Source organism: Miniopterus schreibersii (assembly GCF_964146895.1).
Source record: "Miniopterus schreibersii genome assembly, chromosome: 1".
Lineage (NCBI taxonomy): Eukaryota > Metazoa > Chordata > Mammalia > Chiroptera > Miniopteridae > Miniopterus > Miniopterus schreibersii.
Genome location: NC_138101.1, coordinates 175,085,006 through 175,106,655, shown reverse-complemented (window position 1 = coordinate 175,106,655; position 21,650 = coordinate 175,085,006). Strand labels below are relative to the sequence as shown.

At 41.2% G+C, this 21,650-nt stretch overlaps 1 long non-coding RNA gene across 1 annotated transcript; it reads right to left on the bottom strand.

Moving 5' to 3' along the window:
- Window positions 1-11,605: 11,605 nt before the first annotated feature.
- On the bottom strand, window positions 11,606-20,481 carry LOC308552356. The gene is made up of 3 exons (XR_013998124.1): window positions 20,412-20,481; window positions 12,964-13,131; window positions 11,606-11,660 (listed from the first exon to the last, which is right to left on the bottom strand). It is a non-coding gene; the product is annotated as an uncharacterized lncRNA (long non-coding RNA).
- Window positions 20,482-21,650: the final 1,169 nt, after the last annotated feature.

Genomic DNA, 21,650 nt, shown 5'->3' with positions numbered 1-21,650 from the left:
CATTTCACGTGTTTCTTTTTTTAATCTGACTACTAGAAAATTGAAAATTACAAATGTAGCTTGAATTATATTTCTGCATGAGGCTGGCCTATGGAATTCCCTCTCTTGATTGATTTTTAAATGCATCCTCTGTTTTTAAAGCCTGATGGTGACTTTTAAAGTTACTACTATATCTATTTTATTCAATTCTATAGACATTTCTTGAGTGCCATCACTGTGCAAGGAACTGTGATGATGAAACAGGAAGATGAAAAGGACATTGTCCTTTCCTAGTCTCCAGATATTCACAATAGAGTGAGAAATAAAGTGAGCACAAATGCCCATAATTACTGGAAGCTTGTGGTTTTAGACCACAAAATGGAGAGACTTCTGGCAGATGGAAGATTGCAAAAGAAGAATTTGAGCCTTGAAGAATGTATATGATTTCCAAAAGCAGAGAGTTTAGTGTAGGAATTTCAGGTGGACCACACCAGAGCGCTTGGATTTTATCCTGCAGGTAATAGGGAGCCGCTGAAAGTTTGAACAGGAGAGGGATATCAGGGTTGTGGTTTAGGAAGATAATTTAAGCAGCATTTTATTGGGACTGATGGAAACTGGAAGAAATTGGATATGCAAAAGGCAAACACAAACACGAACCACAAGGGGGAGATGTATAGCTTTCTGCCTCATCCCCAATAGAGAACATTCATGATTTTAAAACAAATTAAAAATTACCCTGCAAAGGTCTCAATAACTAAGTTCTTTCATATGAATTGATTTAATGTTCGGAGGCATTAAAAACAATCTACCTATTTACCAAGATCTTTTTACCTTTCCAGAGTGATATGGTATCTTGTTATTAAAATGAGCAAGTGAGTACAAACGTCATCTTATTCATAGGCACAACATTTCAAGAGCTAATGGCTATCCACCCAGTGAAGTTCCCTATTCAAATATAACCATGTTCGGGGGAGAGAGTCAGCAAATGTGACTGGCAGGAGGAGGTGGACAGGACCAAAAATTAAAGCGTGATTACGGTAATAGGCATATGAGAGTCTCTGAGGTTGACAGGTGGAAGAAAGAAAAATAGAGGCTACAAAGCAGGAGATTAGCACCGGAAAGGAATGATCAAGCAGTGATGTGAAATAATTTTGAAACAGTTCACCAAAAAAATCTATTTTCTAGGTAATTATGTAAAATAAAATTTATAGGAACCTAATTTAAGGTTACCTTCTAATAGAACGTTCTCTTTAAATACTCAGAAACCTAAGCATATATGTTCTTTTTTACAGGCAAAAGGAAAGAAACCATTATTTGTACAGTTGATCCTGGAAAATATATGGAGTTTGTATGATGCTGTCTTTTAAATGCCGTCTTTTAAAGGTTAATAAACATGACGTCAATAACGTGTATCAAATATACTCACATGTTGCAATTTATGCATGAAATTATCTCTTGGTAAATGAATCCATTTAGGTAGCTCTAAATGTTAAAATGGTTCGATTATATATGCTAAACTACATCCCTGGGATAAGATTAAAATTTTGCCTTAAGGGTTGAATCTCCTGCCACCCTCCTTCTAGCACCTTTTTCTTTTGCTTTTTATGATGCCTGAAGCCAAGAGGCTGGAAGGATGCAGTGCTGAGTATACCTATCCTCTTCACCCTTCCTTTAAAGGGGTGAGGAAGCACCCCAGAGCTTTTATGGTACTACTGTCAGACCAGTTTCACAGATGGAAGGAAGCTCAGCTCGAAGCAGGAGTTCAACTGCTTGGTGCAGGTATGTGTCATTCTTTCCACTGTCTCAAGGGAAGTGTGAAACAGGAGCCGTTGCCTTTATCTGGTATCACCTGCCTGGCATGAATGAATCAGCAGCAATTCCAGGTTAACACTGTGCACACAGGTGAGCCTGGCCAAAAGGGTCAGGACCAGCCTTTTTAATTTATTTTTTAGTTCAGTGGCCAAATTGGACTTTCTTCCTTTTGTGGTGCTCATAGCTATTCAGATTATAAACTCCAGGCTTCGAGTACATGGTGTTTAAAAGCAAGGGAATAGCTACTGTTTCTCTTCAATTGTTTTCTTCAGCTCTCCTCACTTTCTTTCACATACAGATGATCATTTCCATATATAATTTTTATGATATATGTCAAAATCTCTGATGTAGTGATTTAGAAAACTAATAATATTTTATTAACATTAATATTTTAGAAAAATATTATCTGTCAAATCTTACATAGATTGGGGTGAATTTAATAATCAAAATGCAACTGGGTTTTAAATATGCTTTTATTTTATTTCATTCCATTTCTAATGTGTGCCCCAAGGACATAGGAAAAAAGAACAGACTTTTGTTCTTTGCACCTATATTGACTTTGAGAGGTGAAGGAGTTTGGAATTTTTCGAGAAACCAAGGAAGTGAGGAGAGAGAAGTCAAGAGGCCCCTGGTTTGTCCTGGAGAATGGCCAGCAGACAGAGGGTTTGCCTCACAGTAGTTCAGGCACAAAATTCATAGAAATCAAGAAGCATGGGTAATTTTGAAAAGAGTAGTTTTGACTTGGAATGGAGAAGGGGTACATAGAAGCTGCAAGGAATGTTTGGGAAATAACATGGTGGTTTAAAGGTAAGATTTTAGATTCTGGTCCTAGTTGTACCTTAATAACAGTAGGACCTTAAGCAAGTTGCTTATTGGCTGGACTTCAATATTCTCATCTGTAAAATAATGACAATAATTAATATATCTACTTCACACGGTTGTTTTAGATACACAAGTATATATATGACTCAAGGGTGCTAGGAAAAATAACTGGCCATTAGCATGAGTTCTAAGGTAGAAGGGAGCATAATAAATTAGGAAAAGGGGATTGGTAATGACTAGCAGCCTGCCCAAACTGTGACTCTGTGTCTAGCTGAATTGGGTAATATGAGACTGTGTACTTTAATTTGTACAAGATGGTTTGTGTGCACTTGAAAAGACTGAGTGGGCATATTGTGTTGGAGAGGACACTGTGGGGAAGAGCTGCGTTAGGGGGGGAAACCACAGAAGGTGGAGAGAGAGCAACAAGCCAGACCCCCCCAGGAAGCAGACTTGGAAAGTTACCCAAAGGCCCAAAGAGGCAGGGAGCCCTACTCACCTATTTCCAACCCCGCTTCTGGTTTCTTCTACTTCTTTCTCTTGACAGAATCTTCTTTGAGAGCTAATGCGAAAGTACATACAAGGTTTGAGAGAACTGAAGTATGTTATTAAGCATCTACAGAAGACAGTGCCCGAAATGTAACAGTTATAATATATCTTATTATGCTGCTGCTTTAAAAGCTCCTTGATTCCCCACTGCCTTCAAGATAAAGACCAAGTTTCTTGCTAGAGCATTCAAAGCCTTTTAAAATTTGGCACCAGTCTACTTCTCTCACCTCATGTCCAGCTGCTCCCACCTCTCCTTCTGCTCTCCTGTCCTTGTCCTCACACATTACCTATTTGTAGTCTCATTGAACTTCTCAGAGGCCCAACCACACCAAATTCTTTCAAGTCTTCTTTCTAGCTTTTTGTGTGCTGTTCCCTGTTCCCAGAATGGTCCTTTCTCTGCGTGTTGAAGTCATATGTAGTCTCTCAGACATAAATCAAACATCACTTCTTCCATGAAGACTGGATATTGGTTTCCTGTTCTGAACTCCTATAATAACATGTTATTCACTCCCCTACTATGGAATGCACAGTCACCACAGACTAGGACTCCTTGAGAATGATGCTTGCTTCCCAGCTTTTATGCTTGACACATAGTGGGTGCTTGGTAATGTTTTTTGATTGATTAAAAGAGCTGAACACACAATTTCACCTATCCCACCAACTTACCCCACATTCTATGACCAAAAGCAACCATCATTCCATCCATCTCATTGAGACTTCCTTCTATTCACTCTAGGTTATTGCTTTCAAAGCTTTTAATATTTGAGAAAAAAATTTTTTAGGAGAAGGAGTTTTGGTTTAAAAAATTGTTTTAAGCCCAATATCCTCCAGTTACTCACCAAGACTATGTTGCTAAGTCATGTCTTCATACTGTGCCCACCAAAAGGAAGATTCTGCCTACGGCCTGGATGACTCAGCAAGGAGAATTCTGTGCCCTAATATCATTCAATTTAACACCTCATTGCTCTCTAGGATATTATCTGTAAACTTAGAGTTCAGTTTGTCACCTCTTTCCTGGAAGTTTAGCAACATCTTCTTAACTTTAATTGGTTCTAACCACTGTTTTGTCTTTTTCTTTTATAGATAATTGGATTCATAATGGTTTGTTGATTTCAGTTGAAGGTGGGTATAAGACTCTTCTACCAGTGCGGTTAGTCTTCTCTCACCAATTCAGTTAATGCTTGAGATGCCTACGTCAGAGATCCCTTCCTTACAAAATTTAAAATAGTGCTGAAAGTGCAAATATGCCTGGAAGAAGTAATACGATAACTTTAAAGCTCAGGAATTCAACTTGATTCAATTCATGCAATGTTTGAAATACCTACTTTATGCCTGCCTTCAAGTAGCTTACGACTTGAGGGGAAGAAAGAAACCAGTGATCCCAATATAGCTTAATAGCTGCTCTTAGGGATGCTAGTGTGGCCCAGAGAAAGGGCAGGCATCTCAGCCTGGGAGAGGTTGGACAGAGGAGGCACACAGTGTCAGGGAACAGGGTGTTCCCTGGTCAGGGGCAACGACATGAGCAAAAGCACAAGGCATGGGAAATCAAGTTTGAAAGGCTGGTGCGTAGAGTCGGTAGCTTAGATCTAAGTAACGTTCAGTCTTTTCATGTGAAGGATAGAGTTTTGGCCCTAAGTCAGGGGAGATTTCATTATTACGCCTAACACAGCCCTGATGGATGTTATCATGTAATGAATTTTAAAATTGCTCAGGCTTCTTCCTAATATATATCAGCATCACATTTTCCACCAAAGTGTTTTCGTGGAGACAGACAGATGTGGGTTCACGGCCCAGCTCCATCACTTAGCCGTGACACGTTAGGCAAGTTACTCCTCTGTGCCTTTCTCCTCCTTTGCAAAATGGGAATACGCCTACCTCATGGAGTTGCTCTGAGAATTAAAGGAGATAATCTGCTTAGCACAGGGTCTGATATATGTATTAAATATTTCATAAATGTTAGCTAGATGGATGAACAGGAGTCCAGAGAATCTAAGAAAGATATAAGGAGTGGTTGGTAATCAAGGGATGGTAATGGACTGTGGCCCCAGAGAGGCCCAGAGGGAGAAGAACTCTCAAGAAGTTTTCTAATATGCTCCTCTACATCTAAGAAGATCAGTGCTTAAATCTACAGTATTAGGCCCTGCCTGCCACCACGGTCCCTAAATATATCTGAGGAAAGATGGGGTGAGCGAGAGAACAAAATAAAATCACAAGCAGAAATGAGGGAGAGATAAGGGGGAAAGGCATCAGAATGGTCAGAGCAGGCAGGAGATACACACAGCAGCACACCTGCCACCATTAGCTGCTTATTCCAGGCTTCAGTCTTCCAAAGCAGACCGTGACCTTACTGGAGATAAAAAGAATCAGGTGAAAGGTTTGGGAACTCCAAGAGGTCATACGTTCAATACCTCCAGAGAGGTCTAGGTATAAAAAACCCTAAGTAGAAGGAAGAAGGGCCATCTACAGGGATATTTGGGAGCTCTTTCTAAGGAGCTCTTTGTCAGACTCTGGAGAGTGTGAGGATCTCTAGGTAGTTTGTTTATTGTGTTTAGGGAGACTGCTGATGTCTGGAAGGCCTCAGAGACTGCTGGGAGCAAAAACCTTAGACCAAAGGTTTACAGATGAAATCTCTGTGAGAACCAAATTTTAAGAGAAATCAAAGGCAAAGTTCCTCGTATGATTCTGTGTAGAAAACAGGTGAATGCTGCCTAATGCAAGTTGCCTGCTTGTCAGGAGGGATTTTAGTAAGGCCTAAACCATGTAAGTTTGAACAAAATGGTTTTCCTTCCAGGAGCTTTTCAACATCCACTCACTCTCCCATTTTTAAATTTTTTTTTTTACTTGTTGCTCTTTGGTAGCATTGCTCTCTGTTAAGTATTTGCTCAGAGGTGATTCTGTCCTAATTCTTTCTTTCCCACAAGTCTTTCATTTTTCAGTTTGTTTTCGGAGCCTGCGCTGCCATGACTGCAGGCTGTCTTTTTCTGTTGTCAGGTCTCCCTTCTCCCCCTTTGCATACTGGTAGGTTAGCAGAGATAATGCTGAACGGGGGAGGGGGGGGGCAGATGTTAATTAAGCAAAATAAGTCAGGCAGATCAAAACTTCCAAATATTTGGTTTCAGGGTAGTTAGCGTTTCCTTAGATGTGGTTTTATTTTGATGTGTTACGGAAGCCCTCTGGTTGGACTGTCAGCTTTCTTCTGTGAGGCGTCGTGACAGAGCAATGGAAAGGGGATGCTGTCAAGATAGAGAGAGTGGATGTTATGAGGTAACAAGGCAGAACACGTCCCAGAATCCACAACCCAGCCCGTACCTAAGACTTGAGGAAATTTTTGATGTCCGTATGTAGGGACATAGAAAATTCGTCTTCCTGCCAGAATGATAATTAGGTGAATTTACTGCTTTTGAAAGTTCACTCCTTGTCCAACTTTCATTCCTAAATAACAGTAAAGATACCATCATGATGAAAAAACAACTTTCAGTGTATATTATATGGCCAGGCATCAGGTAAACAAAGAGGTAGCATATATGACTTGTACCCAGAGGGCTTATTGTGTTGAGGATATAAGGAATGTACATTTAAATAATGTAAATGTAAATGTAAATTTAGCCCTGGCCGATGTGGCTTGGTTGGATGGACGTCATCTTGTGCACTGAAAGGTTGCTGGTTCGATTCCCAGTGGGGGGTGTTCAGGAGACAGCTGATGGATGTTGCACTCACCTTGATGTTTCTCTTTCCCTTCCCTTCCTCTCTCTCCAAAAATCAATAAAAAATATTTATAAAAAATAAATGATATACAGATTTAAACAAACAAACAAGAACTGCCAGATAAAACATACTGAGTGCCAGATGAGTAATATGTAAGTAGCAGATCATATGCCCCAGTTTGTCCTGCACACTCCCAGTTTAGGCCTACTGTCCCAGAGTGATTGTGCCCCCTTTAATTCTCAAACATCACAGTTTGGATGATAAATTATATGGTTACGTTATTTACAGATCAGTGGTCTAGGAATTAAGGGCAGTCGATGGGGCTGGTAGAACTTGAGTTGGACCTTGAAGGAAGAGTTAGGGCAGAGGCAAGAGGAGAGTGTTCTAAAGGAGAACATCAGAACAGAGGTGCCAAAATGGGTGTGGAATAAAGACAGCCATGGCACAGATTCATGGGGCACTGTTCACATTATGTTCTCTGAGAACGGTGCCCTCTGGATTGTACAACTGTTGGCTCTAAAGATATGCCATAATTGGGGAACAATTGCAAGATCACTTTAGCTGGAGAAGAGAATTTGTATAGAGAGTTTGTGTAAGCTAAGAACAGAAGCATGGCCCGGCTGCTGTGGCTCAGCGGTTGAGCATCAACCTAGGATCCAGGAGATCGTGGTTCCATTCCCAGCAGGGGACGTGCAGGAGGCAGCCGATCAATGACTCTCTGTCATCATTGATGTTTCTATCTCTCTCTCCCTCTCCCTTCCTCTCTCTGAAATAAAAAAAAAATATATTAAATAATAATAATAATAGAAGCATGCAAAGAATAGGTAGTGGGGGGTATTAAATGCCAGATTAAGAAATTTAAAATTTATCCTGTAGTGGAGTTTAACTGAAAAGTTTTGAGCAGGGAATGATACCTACAACAAAATGGTTTGGGAAGATTAATATTTCCAACTAAAGTGTTCAATGTATTGAAAAGAGAAGAAAGAGTGTTGGAGATGCCTGAGAGAGAGATGGTAAGAGTCTACAGTAGTGGCAGGAGAAAGGCATAGGAGGAGATAGACTTGAGAGTTTTCAAAAGCAGGATTGATGGAGTAACTGGTAACTACACACAGAGAGGGGCCCGGTGGAGAGTGACTCAAGATTTAGAACCTGAGTACCGAGAAAATGATGGTATCACTGATGAACTTGCAGGAGTTAAAGGAAGTTAGCTTTTGGGGGGGGGGGGGGGATTGGTAAGCTCCCCTTCACACATGATGAGTTTGACACATCCATGTGGAAATGTCCAGCAGGAAATATTACACTGGAGCTGAGGCAGGGGGGATCGCTGGAGGTGTAGATTTAGGAATTCTGTGGAGAGTGGAAAAATGGAATGAAAACATTTTCTCCTGCAAGATCGTACATAGTAGACACTCCAAGATTATCCTTTGGGTTGCAGTTATATTTTGTAGAGTAGGAAGGGACACAGCATGCAAAGGTAGCAGACGAGAGATCCCAGAGGTGGAAGGAAACAGGAGGGTGGGTAGTCAAGAGGACCAAAGGAAAAGGAAGTTTCAAGGCCGAGAGGATCCACGGAGTCAGACGTCAGAAAGCGGACACTGAGCACTAGGGCTGCGGGTGGCGAGGGTGGCATGGGGTCTTCGGAGGGGTCTATGTTACTGCGGTCGTAGAGGCAGGCCCCATTGTTCCATGGGTTAAGGGACGAGAGGCGGTGGTGATTCAGGGAATATCTGAATGAAGGCTGGGCTGGTGATAAATTTGGTAGTAAAGGGAGAAAACAATATAATGAAAGTTTAAGAGGTAGCCAGGATGAAGGACGGACTTTTTAAAAGGATATGAGAAGGAATTCATGTTCTGCTTTGGACCGTCGATAGCACTTTATCTGCTTAGAATGAACTCTGATTTTTGAAATTGCTCATGGTGCCTTTCTTCCTCTGAGTTCCAAGCAAGAAGCTGGCTAGAGCAAGGCCGGGGGCAGGTACAGAGAGGGAAAGAACTGACGAAGCTTCAACAGTCAGTCATCAACAGGCGGCTAATCTCTTCCACCGAGCTGGGCCCCTTTCGAGTCAGGCAGGAACTGCATGTGTCTATAGCTGGGGCAGACAGATTAGGAGAGGACATCTCTAAAATACAGAGGATTTTTTTTTGAGGTTTCTCTAAACCCCCCAATCAACCCCCCCAGTTTAAAAGGCCCTCAGTGGCCCACAAATTTCCCAGCCTGACATCCAGCCTGCTTCCTCGCCCCCGTCACTTCTGACCCGGCCGGCTGTAAGAGCCTGTCCCCTGTCTCTCTCCACTCCAGCTCTCCGGCACCCTGCTGCCACTCTGATCCTATCTGTGCCTTGCTTAAAAGCCTTCAACAAATTCCCATTGTCAACTGAATTAGGTACAGGCTCCTCACCCTGGCTTTTAAAGCCAGTCATAGTATGGCTTTGGCTTACCCTTTCTCTCATAATTTTCACAATTTCCTTATATTCAAACTGATTTATAGGGACAGGAAGAAGGAGTCACTTGGTCTTTCTATCTCAAATGGTCAGTGTGAAATTCCCTTTTGAAAACAACAACGAATTCACCCAGAAAGAAGGTAGGAGACGGTGAGGTCATTTTTCACATCCTGTGAAATGTGGTCTGGCTGTCTGAACCCTCCCCCAAGATTTTTTGCTTGTAAATTTTGTATGGCATTTAATAAGTTCCGCCTTCTACTAGAGTGATTTGTGTGCTGCTCCTGTCTCTGCCCCGTAGAGTAAATGCAGCTTGAAGACAAAGACCATAGGATCCTCATCTTTGATCCCTCCGTGGTCTGGCACTATGCCTTGCACTGGGGGCATTCAATACTTTTTCTTTTTTAATTCCCTGATTATATTGAAAAGAGGTTGCGGGTCCTTAAATAACTCCGCTGTTGCCCACCACCTCTCACCATGTCATTCCTCCTTCCTATCAAGATGCAAATGTTTTTGTTTTTCAATGTAGCAGCTACTTGTCCTTTACAAGGTTGTAATGGCATTATATGTAGAATTATTAGGAGCTAGAAGACAAGGACTTTTTACGATTTAACTTAGTGTGTATGGAATGTTCAATTTAAAGGTTTGTGTATATGAGCTCTTAATGTTTTATTATAACATTTATTTATTTATTTTAGAGAGAAAGGGAAAGGGAGAGGGAGAGAGAAAAACATCAATGTGAGAGGGAGACATCGGGCTCCCTCCTGCACGCACCCGACTGAGATCAAACCCGCGACTGAGCACCATGGGCCAGGGCTATAATAATTTTCATAAATCCATTCTTATGAATCAATACATCTGTGGAAACATTGTTACCTTGTCCCCATTCATTTCTTGCAAAGGATTTTTTAAAAAATATATATATATCTTTATTGATTTCAGAGAGAGGAAAGGAGAGGGGGAGAGAGAGAGAGAAACATCAATGATGAGCGAGTCATTGATCAAGCCCACAACCTGGGCATGTGCCCTGACCGGGAATCGAACCCTGAACGCCTGGATCCTAGGTCGACGCTCAACCACTGAGCCACGCCCGGCCGGGTGCAAAGGAATTTTTTAAAGTATCAGTAGTTGTTCCATAGACATGGAAGGAGCCCAGAGAGAATCATTTAGAATAATTCCTGATGCTGCTTTCAGACCCCTACTCTGTCCCTGCTAATGCCAAGTCTTGCCTTTGGCCGGACTGAAGAACTGAATCCGGCAATCTCATGCCCACTGTGTAGGAACCTCACCATCTGTCACAGACATCTTCCTCTCCCATCCTTTTATTTTTATTTTTTAATTGACTTTAGAGAAGGTGGGGGTTAGAGAGAGAGACATCGATTTGTTCCACTGCTTTATGCTTTCATCGGTTGCTTCTTGTATGTGCCCTGCCTGGGGATCCAATCCACAGCCTTGGCGTGTCGGGGCGACGCTCCAACCCACGGAGCTACCCACGGGGCCCATCCTTCCAGTATTAGGAGGCCTCTGCTGTTTCACAGGGGATTTCTACTCTGATGCCCACTGTCAGAATTCCAAAATGACCCCTTCTTCCTCACGCCAGCATTCTGGCTGATTCCACTGTCTTGGGTTAAGAGTTTAAAAGGACAACAATCTCCTCTAACAGGGTTGGTTTCAGATACCAGATCCATTAGCTTTTTCTAATGAACTTGAGAAAAAGGGAGTGGGAAGTAAGCTTTTGGCTTATTCTTAACCTGCCTCTTGGTTAATTTTTGCAAACGCTGTCTCCTTCTCGCTGATCATCGGTGATTTTTCGTATCTTTCTGCTTCCTCTCTTATTCCCTCTGGGGTTCGCTTCCCCCCCGGGACTTAATTTAGGTAATGTTCTAATTAGTGCAACTTCGACTCCGCAGCTTTCCTGCTTTCCCCTCGGCGCTTCTCCCAGATGATGAACTCCATTAGCAAGTCTCTGAACATTCAAGGGAAAGGAAGCAGTTTAGTGCGACGGGCTCTACCTCATTTGACCCGTCTTCGGGTCCATTTTTCTTGGCTACCTTGGAACTTCTTCAGCAGATAATTCCATCAACATAGAATCAGGGCCGAGCTGTGGCTTCAAAGCTGATGACTAAGCAACAGATTCATTTCCTAGTAGGTTCTATCTGTATCATCACTATGAATTAAAAATGGATACCCAAGGAAGACACCATCCCTTAGAATGTTTTTTTTTAATGCCAGTCCCCCAGTCTCCCCCCCACACACACACACATAGTGATGTAGATTTGTCCTGATTCATTCATCTTTTTCTTCCAATCTCGAAGGCTTCTCCCAGTATGGTTAGGAGTGTAGTATATATAGTCTGGGCTATGGAATAAAAAAATAAATGAACCACAACAGACTATTTGATCTGACACCCTAAACAATGGTCCTCAGCCTTTACTGTACATTGGTTGCAACTGGGGAGCTTTAAAAAAAAAAATCGACACTTGGCTCTGATTCCCAGAGATTCTGATTTAATTGGTTGGGGGTGCGGCATAGGCCGCGGGAAATTTTAAAAGCTGAGATAACAGTAGGCCCGGTTTGGGGACCAGCTCTCTAAAGCAATCAACAGGACTAATGCAATCAGCTTCAATGTAGCCAAGCAGTGCCCCCTTCGTGATGTCATCATACTGTCATAAGACAGCAGAGGGCAGAGTTGACTTAAATTTACAGAGAGATAAACTGTCAGGAAATAGCAAGTAGTTAATAATGTAATCTTAACTTTGTACTCTGTGGTCATCTTTTGCCACAAAGTTTTCATTTCCTGCTAAAGTCAAATTACTTTTTGTATATTGGAACTTACTGGGAAGCCCCTTAGTGATACCTCGTCAATAGGGTCACTATATAATTTGTACCATTTTGAGAGCACAAGGGAGCACTATTGATGATTCTGCCAGGACAAAAGGTGTAAGTCTGAAGTAAACTGAGCATATGGTCACCCTCTGGTCACTATGTCTTCTGTGGGATCCAGGAGGAGAGCAAGAATCTATAATATGGTTTTGCTAGTTAAAGCAACCAGTAGTAACTGTGTACATATGTTGATTACTAAAGTCTTCAGTATATTTTTATGTAAGCCCACCTATCATTGTTCAGCCATTATACTAGGTACCTAGAAAAGAAACTGAGGATGTGCTTTTGAGTATCGGGCATTATATACAACCTAGTTGGGAAGAGAAGACCAATACATGAAGCTGCTCTAGTAAATAAAATCCTTTCAGGGGCTGGCCGGGTAGCTCAGTGGGTTGGAGCATCAGGTTGTGGGTTTGATCCCTGGTCAGGGCACATACAAGAAGCAACCAATGAATGCATAAATAAGTGGGCCAACAAATTGATGTTTCTCTATCTCTAAAAAATCAATAAAAATATTTTCAAAAATTCCTTTCAGGAAGCAGAATATGATAAATAATAAATACATTCACAAAATAATATTACCATTACTTATACACAAGCTGTCCTTGATTTACCATCTCCTACCATCATCCTTACAAACTGCAAGCACTTTCAGCAGCCAAAGGACAGACTTCCTGAGCTGCTCTAGGTCTGAAACGGAAATTCTCTACTTTGTGGGCATAGCTCCTCTCCCAGTGGCCCTCTCTAGCTCCTGGACTGTTAACCTATACAGTGGTACCTCAGTTTCTGAATGTGATCCATTCTGGAAGACTGTTGGAGAAAACCAAGGGATCCACAGCCGACAGCTGGGCCTCAGGATCTTGTCCTCAGTGGAAGCTGCGTGGCATGTTCGACTTCCAAGGTGTGTTCGAAAACCGAAGCATTTCCTTCTGGGTGTATGGCGTTCCTAAACCGAAATGTTCGTCAATGGAGACGTTTGAAAACCGAGGTACCACTGTATAGCTGCTGACCCCCAACTTAAAGCAAGGAAGTTAATTTTAGCATAGAAGGCCTGATATAATTGGTGACAAGTAATTGAACAATGCTAGGGTTAGGGGTGTCAAGACCCTCTGCAGTGGAAAATCCATGTATAACTTTTGACTTTCCCAAAACTTAACTGCAGCCGTCCTTCCTTATCTGCAGGAAGGCCAGGGTGCAGGGGGGATTGGTTCCAGGATCCTTCTGCCAAGTGTTGCAGCCACACCACACTTTTTGAATGATAACTACAGTATTGAACTGTATTAAATTTATGATCTTCCACAAGATTTTGTTTTCATACCAATTTTCAACTTGGGTCAAAACTATCATTCACCATTTTGTATTTAGGAAGCTTATTCTTCCTCCTTTGCTAACTTACCATGCATGAATCTCTATTTGATTTAATGGATAATTAAATCTTCTAATAATTAGTTCTGTGGGGTTTTTTTCCAAATTTGTTTTGAGTGATAAATATAATTATCAAGATTGACTAGGCAACCTTAGGAAACTCTAAAATAATTAAAGCACAGTAACAAAGGAGACAAAGTGATGGGATTAATACTGTCATCATAAGATGGTTAGCCTTGGGTTGGATCCAATGGCCAGTCGGACAGCGTGACAAATATCCCCATATTTGATCCAGTGGAATCTGCCTGAGCAGCGGTCAGGCAGATGCATCTCCCAGCACTGGTGCTGATGGAGATGACCGAGGAAAACAGATCAGCTGCGCCCAATTTACATAACAAGAGCAGTTCTTCACCTTCATGGCACATATTTACTTCATTATCTGGGTTGTTAATGAAAATATTCAGACATTGTTTACCTTTAGTTCACTGCTGTTTTGCTCTTGCCATGGCCCTCTTTTCCATCAAGACTGGCTCACAGGAAAAGGATCTGATATTTACTATTTATACATTACTATATTTTCCCCAAATTGAAAATATCTTTCTTGTTTATTATGGAGATGCTTGTAAAATACCCAAACATTGTAGAAAAATAGAGAAGTAAGAAATACTCATAATCCCACCACCTAGAAATAACAAGATTTTTAGGAGTATACTCCCTTATATAAGATACTTTCTTAGTCAAATAGAAATTATTTGAAGCCTACTTTGAAAAATTCCACAGTATGTCATGACATCTTTCCCTAGCAATAAATATAAAATCCCATCATTACTTAACTAGCTACATAGAATCTATGTGTGTGTGTGTGTGTATAGTTGGTTTAACTAATTCCATTTTGATGGACAGTGACTTCCAATTTCCATTTTAATGCACATTATAATGTATATCTAGTATGTTCTTACTATAAATGTAAAACATAGGTAGGTAGAGCTAACAGAGTCCTTAGAGACCAGCTAGTTCAATGCCATCATTTTGCAGAAGAAAAACTGAGGCATAGAGAGGTTTAAGGGGGAGTAGAATCCAGGTATTTTGACTCTATGCCTACTGATCTTTCCAATCCACTCTGCTTTCCTCTTTTTTAGAAACTGCTTGACTATTAAAATGCCACTAAGTGGCACTGACTTTTTGTAACTCTAATAGCCGAAGGCTATACCTTAAAAGCTAACTCTTAGGCCCTGCCCAGGAAGCTCAGTTGGTGAGAGCATCATCCTGATACCCCAACATTGTGGGTTTGATCTCTGATCAGGGCACATACAAGAATCAACCAATGAATATATAAATAAGTGGAACAACAAATCAATGTTTCTCTCTAAAAATTAATAAATACATTTTAAAAAAAATTAAAGCTAACTCTTCCCAGGGTTATTTGCATCTTAATGTTTATTGTTAGTTATGAAATAAGTTAGTAGATTCCTACATAATCTTTGGGGCAAGGGCAGGGAATATCTCTAGTACCTGAAATCACGTGGGCAGCCTCCGACTTACGAATTTCTGGCAATGTTTGGTAAAGGTAGAGGGTGAAAGTTGGGAAATAGGTTTAGGCAGTAGCCGGGCCACTGATGAATACTGATGTTCGCTCGCAGCTTTGAAACCCTCTCAAAGGGAGAGTCTACAGCTTTCCCTTATTTCCATTTCTGCTGGGGAAGATCCAGAGCTGGATGCTTAATCAAGTATATTTTGAAGGTTAAGATGATGGGTGATAGAACAAGTAGTATAGAGTTGTCACTGAGTTGTCCACATGCTCAGTATAACTGGGGGCTAAATTCTTAATTACTGACTTAAAATATTAGGCTAAAATATAGATGATCTACATTAAATATCATGGGAATCTGTTCATTTAAAAACTATGGGGGGAAAAAAACAACAATAAACTATGGGACACTGCTTCCTAGATAAACAACTCTTTAATAAGCAAGGGATTTGGAATTGTATGTGAGTTTTTGGAAAATTATTTAAACTCTGAGTTTCTTGGTTTCTTTATCTAGCAATAAGGATAATGATAGCAATTTACTTCATGAAATTGAATAGAAATGATTATACGGCATTTGGCAAAAAGAAACTGATAAATAATCTTTTAAAGATAGAATTAGCTCTACACAAAGAAAAACAAGAAACAAGAAAAAGTGATGTTTTTTATAAGAACCAGTTACTCTACAAAATAAATCATGTTTGAGTTGAATCATAGTTTTTTGTAGATGTCAAAGCCTTGAAGAGATATTCAAACAGAAGCTGAGCAGCTGCAGAAATATCCCACAGAACAGAAAATGAGATGAATTTACAGAGGTAATGGAGTCTTTTATTGCAGTATCTTTCCAAACTTTATTGAAATTTACCCAAAGGCCTTAGTTAATATTATTAAAAAAATTTTTGTGTGAATTTAGAAACTGCCCACAAACAAATAAAGGCAACAAGACCATATATGCTGGCAATAATTATCATAGAAACACACAATTGTTTAATTGGTTGGATTGTTAGAACTCTAACAAACTTGATTTTGAAATTCTATTTTCTCCCCTTTATTTAAGTTCCTGGCTTGATAAATACTCAAAAAGGAAAGAGACCAAAGGTTTCAGGTTTAGGTACTCTCAGTTATCCATATATAGATTCTCCACTTTGTGGAACACTCAAGATAGAGTGTTAATGTCAAACAGCATCAACTTGCTGCTTATGTGTGTCAAGGCTTTGGCATATTGGAGTGTGGGGACTGGAGCAGGGCCACTGCCCAAGGACAAGGTCTGAAATGGCACTGAGAGGGTGAAACAGACAGAGACAGAAGTCCACACAGCTCAACCATCACTGTTGTATTTGCAATATCTCATTATAAATGAGACACTGGAAGATACTAGGCTCTTGCTCCCATGGGTGAACTTGGTGGTAGGTGTGAATATAAAATCTAATTACTCCATTTCTCACCCACAGACAGTAAGCTAGGTAAGAATGTGCTATAGTGGCTAAAGAGTTGGCGAAATTCAGGCACAAATATTGCCAATTATGTCTCAGGGAATGTGAATTCATTTAAATAACCTTAAACATAAATAGGAAAGTGAATTTCGTGGGAAAAAATCACAAATATGCATTTTTAAGCCAAATAGAAATGATTTTGGACTCCCTACTTCTTTGTTGATCTCTAAGGTTGCAGCCTTCTTTTAGCTTCCATTATTTGTTTGCTCATTAATTCATTTATTTACTCCTTTACTTATCAGGCCTTCCTGCACTTATGAAATGAACCTTCTGTGTTAGGCACTGCGCTAAGTGCTGGGAAACTTAAAACTATATTGTGAAAGCAATGGGAAGCCACTGGCTGTTTTAAAGTAGAGAGTGAAATGATCAAATTTCCTTTTAATAAACTGTACTTTGGCTACTACAGGGAAAAAGAATGGAAAGAGAGTGAAGCTGAAGAATGGGAGAGCAGTGAGGAGGCCAACAGAAGCAATTCATGTGAGAAAAGATGAGGCCTGGGATACGGGCTGAATTGTACAAGCCCCCCACCCCCCAAACAAATTCATATGTTGAAATCCTAACGCCCACCCCACCCCACTCCTACCTCAGAAAGTGACCATATTTGCAGACAGGGCCTTTGAAGAGGTAATTAAGGTAAAATGAGGTCATATGGATGGGCTTAACCCAATATGACTGGTGTCCTTACAGGAAGAGAGGAAATTAGGACACAGACACACAGAGGAAAGACCCTGTGAAGCCAGGGAGAAGACAGCCATCTATAAGTCAAGGAGAGAGGCCTCCGAAGAAACAACCCTGCCAACACTGATCTCAGACTTCTAGCCTACAGGATTGTAAAAATAAATTTCCATTGTGTAAGCCACCCAGACTGTGGTATTTGTCATGATAGCCCTCACGAATTAATACAGCCTGAACAAGGCAACCGCAGAACGTCAGCATCTTCAGGCAGAGTTCATCAGCACCCCCAACATCAGCCTGCTGTTACATCTGCACAAGCTTGCATCCCTTAGGTAACAGAGAACCCAGTCCTGAGAAGGGAGGAAAAGCTCAGGAACAGCTATCTAAGGAAAGATGCTCATGCCTGGCTAGTGCTCCCACGGACTAGTGGATGACAGGAGGTAGTAAGCCTTTTCCACTTCTTTCCATTACTGATGGAGGAAGATTTGACATTGGTGTCACCTGCTCCTTCAGAGGGTGGTCAGTTTGGTATTTGCAGGCCTGCTGCAGGCCTTCTGGTTCATTCCAGTGACCATTCTGTTTGAGGCATCTGAAGGGAAAGTTTGGTCCTTGTGCTTGGCTGCTCTAGATTGTGAATGGTGGGCTTCTGATTGGTCCTCCTGCTTTTTTGTTTTCGTGTGGAGGGTGTGGTTCCCCTCAATATTTCCAGAAAAGGAATGAAAATTTCAGCTTAGTTTCATGAAAAGCATCTCTTGGTGAAAGGGTAGAGAAGAGGGAACTAATGTTTTTTAAGCTCCAGGCACTATTTTTCTGTACTTTACCCTAACTTATTGATTCTTCTATTGTTGTCAGCAGGGGTTTGAATGAGCCAAACATGAGGTAAGTTCAGGTTTATTTGGTTTTGCATTTCTGTTTCTAAGGACCTTTCAGATATATATGTTCATTTCTAAGTGAAGTTATTTTTAAGTGTACTTCAGACAAATAAGTTTGGTTCTGTGATCCAGTAAAAACAGTTTTTTAGGGTTAATTTAATTCATGGCACAGCAATTTAGTCTAGTTTATTATAGTCTTGGTTTATGGTTTAAGTCCTTAGAGTTTATAAATAAAATCATAAACCTTAAACTGTACATAAAACTGTAAATAAAATTTTAAATTCTTCATCCTGCTGTAAACTCAGTAGGATTTTAAAATCTGAAAATTCACCCTGGCCAGCGTGGCTCAGTAGTTGAGCACCAACCTAGGATCCTGGAGATCGAGGTTCAAGTCCTGGTTGTGGGCTCGATCCCCAGCAGGGGGCGTGCAGGAGGCAGACGATCAGTGACTCTCTCATCACTGATGTTTCTCTCTCTCTCCCTCTCTCTCTCTAAAATCAATAAAAATATATTTTAAAAAATAAAATAGAATAAAATCAGAAAATTCATATTTTTCTTCAACTCTGAGAAATTTTAAATGACTTTCTCATTATCCCCTTCTGCTCGCTCTCTCCTTTCCTTTTGTAACTTTTATTAGATAGATATTGGGCCTTGAGGATCTTGCCTCCCTGGCTTTCAATCATGAAAAAATTCTCATAAACTTTCCATCTCTTTGTCTTTTGCTCTGTTTGGGGAGAATGTCTGCTTCCACTAATCTGCTCTTCAATTTGGTTTGTTCTGCTTATCAGCTAATGAATTTTCAATTTCAGAAAATTACTTTTTAATTTCTATGATTTCTCACTGTTATAGATTGAATATCCTTTCAAGTCTTACTGAGTAACATTTAAATTCATTTTAATTTCATCTTCTGTTTCCTTTATTAACTTAGTGTCCTCTGATATTACTTCTGTTAGTTGAGTTTGGTGTTTCTCTTTCATGGTACTGGTTCCCCGTCCCCCACAAAATTTTTGCTGATTTTCATTGCCCACCCATCTTTCATTTGAGAATGCTTTTGCCTGCCCATTCTGTTTATTATAGCCTCTCTTCAGGGGCTGTGAAGCGAGTTGTTAAACTATAACAATAACAGGCTTTGCAGAAAGAGTGAGGGTTCCCTCTCATTTCTGGGGGTCAGGAGATACCCAGACTCTGCCCCTCTGGTCCCAGGATCCCCACTAACTTCTTTATCCCATAGGCAAACCTCTGATACTTAATGCCAGCAGGGGAGAGGAGGCTTACGTGAATTATTCTAGGGCCCCTTCCTCTTCTTGTATCATTTGACTCTTTCTTGGAACTTGCCTAAAATATTCCTTCTGGACCTGTTTTGGTTCCCCTGATTTTGTTTCTCTTTAGATCAGATCCTTCCTCTCTCTTCTATATTTCAGGACTTCCTAAAAATTCTTGGAGAATTGATCACCCTTTTTCTTGTTCCTCTGTGCTGTTAGATTTCCTGTTCTCTTTAAGACATAACCTTTTTAAAAAATATTTTTTTATTGATTTTTAGAGAGAGAGGAAGGAAGAGAGGAACATAGACGTGAGAGCAGAACTTCATTCGGCTGCCTGCTGTATGCCCCCTACCAGGGATCAAGCCTGAAACCTGGGTGTGTGCACAGCACCCTTTTGGTGCACAGGATGGTGCCCAACCAACTGAGCCCCACCCACCAGGGCTAAGACATATCTTTTTATAAGATTTGAGATGGAAAAGAAGGTAAAGGCATATTGTTCAACCTACCATCTTGATCCAATCTCTACCTATTATATTATTGTCTCTATTATCAAATAATACAAGTTCAATGTGAAAAATTCAGAGAATATAGAAACAGATAAAAAGTGAATGTTCCCTCTTATATCAGATTCCTCTAGTGACCTGACTTACATCCTCTTGGCCTCGCCTATTGATTTTAGCTGGAGCTGGGTAGACTTCCTGGCTGACAGCATCTACTTTCAGAGCACGCCTTCCCTTCTGGCCCAGAACTCTTCCGAAGCTGCACATCGCCGGTTGGCAGTCTGGGGTGGTGGTCAGAGGAGGCAGCCCCTCGACAATCTCCCACACTTCCAATAATTCCAGGGACATTCTCTTCTCAGGAAGTCCCTGCAGAACCAACCCCTGTTGCCCACAACAATGACCTCAATTATCCACCCCCGTATCAGCTTTTCTTCCTTTCTGTGTCACTCTCCTCAATGTCTAATTCCCACTTCCTGGGACCTGCCATTTCCCCCTCCTCGTTTGACAGTGCCCTTTTCCTCTGTACAGGCTTACCTGGGAGATACTGTGGGTTCGGTTCCAGCCCACCGTAAAAGGCAAGTATGGAAATAAAGAGAGTTGTAATTCGCTGGCGGAGGGTCTTGCCTTCAGTGTGTAAAACACGCAACACCTGTGAAGCACAATAAACAAAGCACAAGGAGCGAGGTCTGCCTGTACGTCCAAACGCTCTCTCTCAGGCCCAGCTGGTGTTGCTCAGGGGTTGAGCATCGACCTGTAATCCAGGAGATCGAGGTTCGAATCCTGGTCAGGGCACATGCCCGGGGTTTCGGGCTCGATCCCCAGTCGGGGGCGTGCAGGAGGCAGCCGATCAATGACTCATCATTGATGTTTCTATCTCTCTCTCTCCCTCTCCCTTCCCCTAGCTCTAAAAATCAGTTTTAAAAAATAAACTCTCTCCCTCAGTTCTGATTGATCATTTCACTGTAACTCTATTAGCTGTAAAGCATTTGGGGATGCTGTCCGGGCAACAGGCTCTGTAGCAAATGAGGTTGTGTTGAATTATTTAGCTTTCAGCTAAAGTGGAGATAACTAAAGCAGCTGAGCTGGTTTGTAAAGTCCGGGAGTAATCTGTCCTCCGAATTGGTGCTCTTATATTAATTTTTTTCTCATGGTTAAAAATTGTAAAATTTAAGGCTACAAAGAAATCTGTGCAGCTTTTCAGTTCAGTGCCACAAACCTATAGCTAAGGAATTATAGCTTGGGAATCTATAATTATGTAGCTGCCGAGCTGCAAGTCTAGGGAATCATGAATTTATTTAATGTTATTTCGCACAAGGCTTGTAAAACATAAACACAATCTTTCTCTCAAAGATTTCTACTTGAGAAGGATGATCATCTCAGTTTTTGAAGTCAGCCTGTTGTTCTTGAATTTTCCTTACCAGAATTTGGTTCTTAATTTTTTAAATGAAAAACACCTTTCCGTTTCTACCTCAGTAATGAACATACGTGTTCTTAAGTGTTATCAGAGAGGGGGGAATCACTCACTGCGAATCTAATGGATGACCACAAATATTCTTTTCTCTTCCCTGTGTCCCTCCTGTCTCTTGGGAAATCCAGCTTCATCAGGGCCAAGGCCGCAGGGTGTGCGGCGGGGAGTCCCCGGCGCTGTGCCACCTTCGGAGTTTGCCCCACTTAGCGCGCCTCCGTGTCTCAGTGCCCACTCTCCACAAGTGTGGCTGCGGCAGAGCGTGAAACATCTTTGCTGATGTTCAGAATGTAAACTAAGCGTGCACC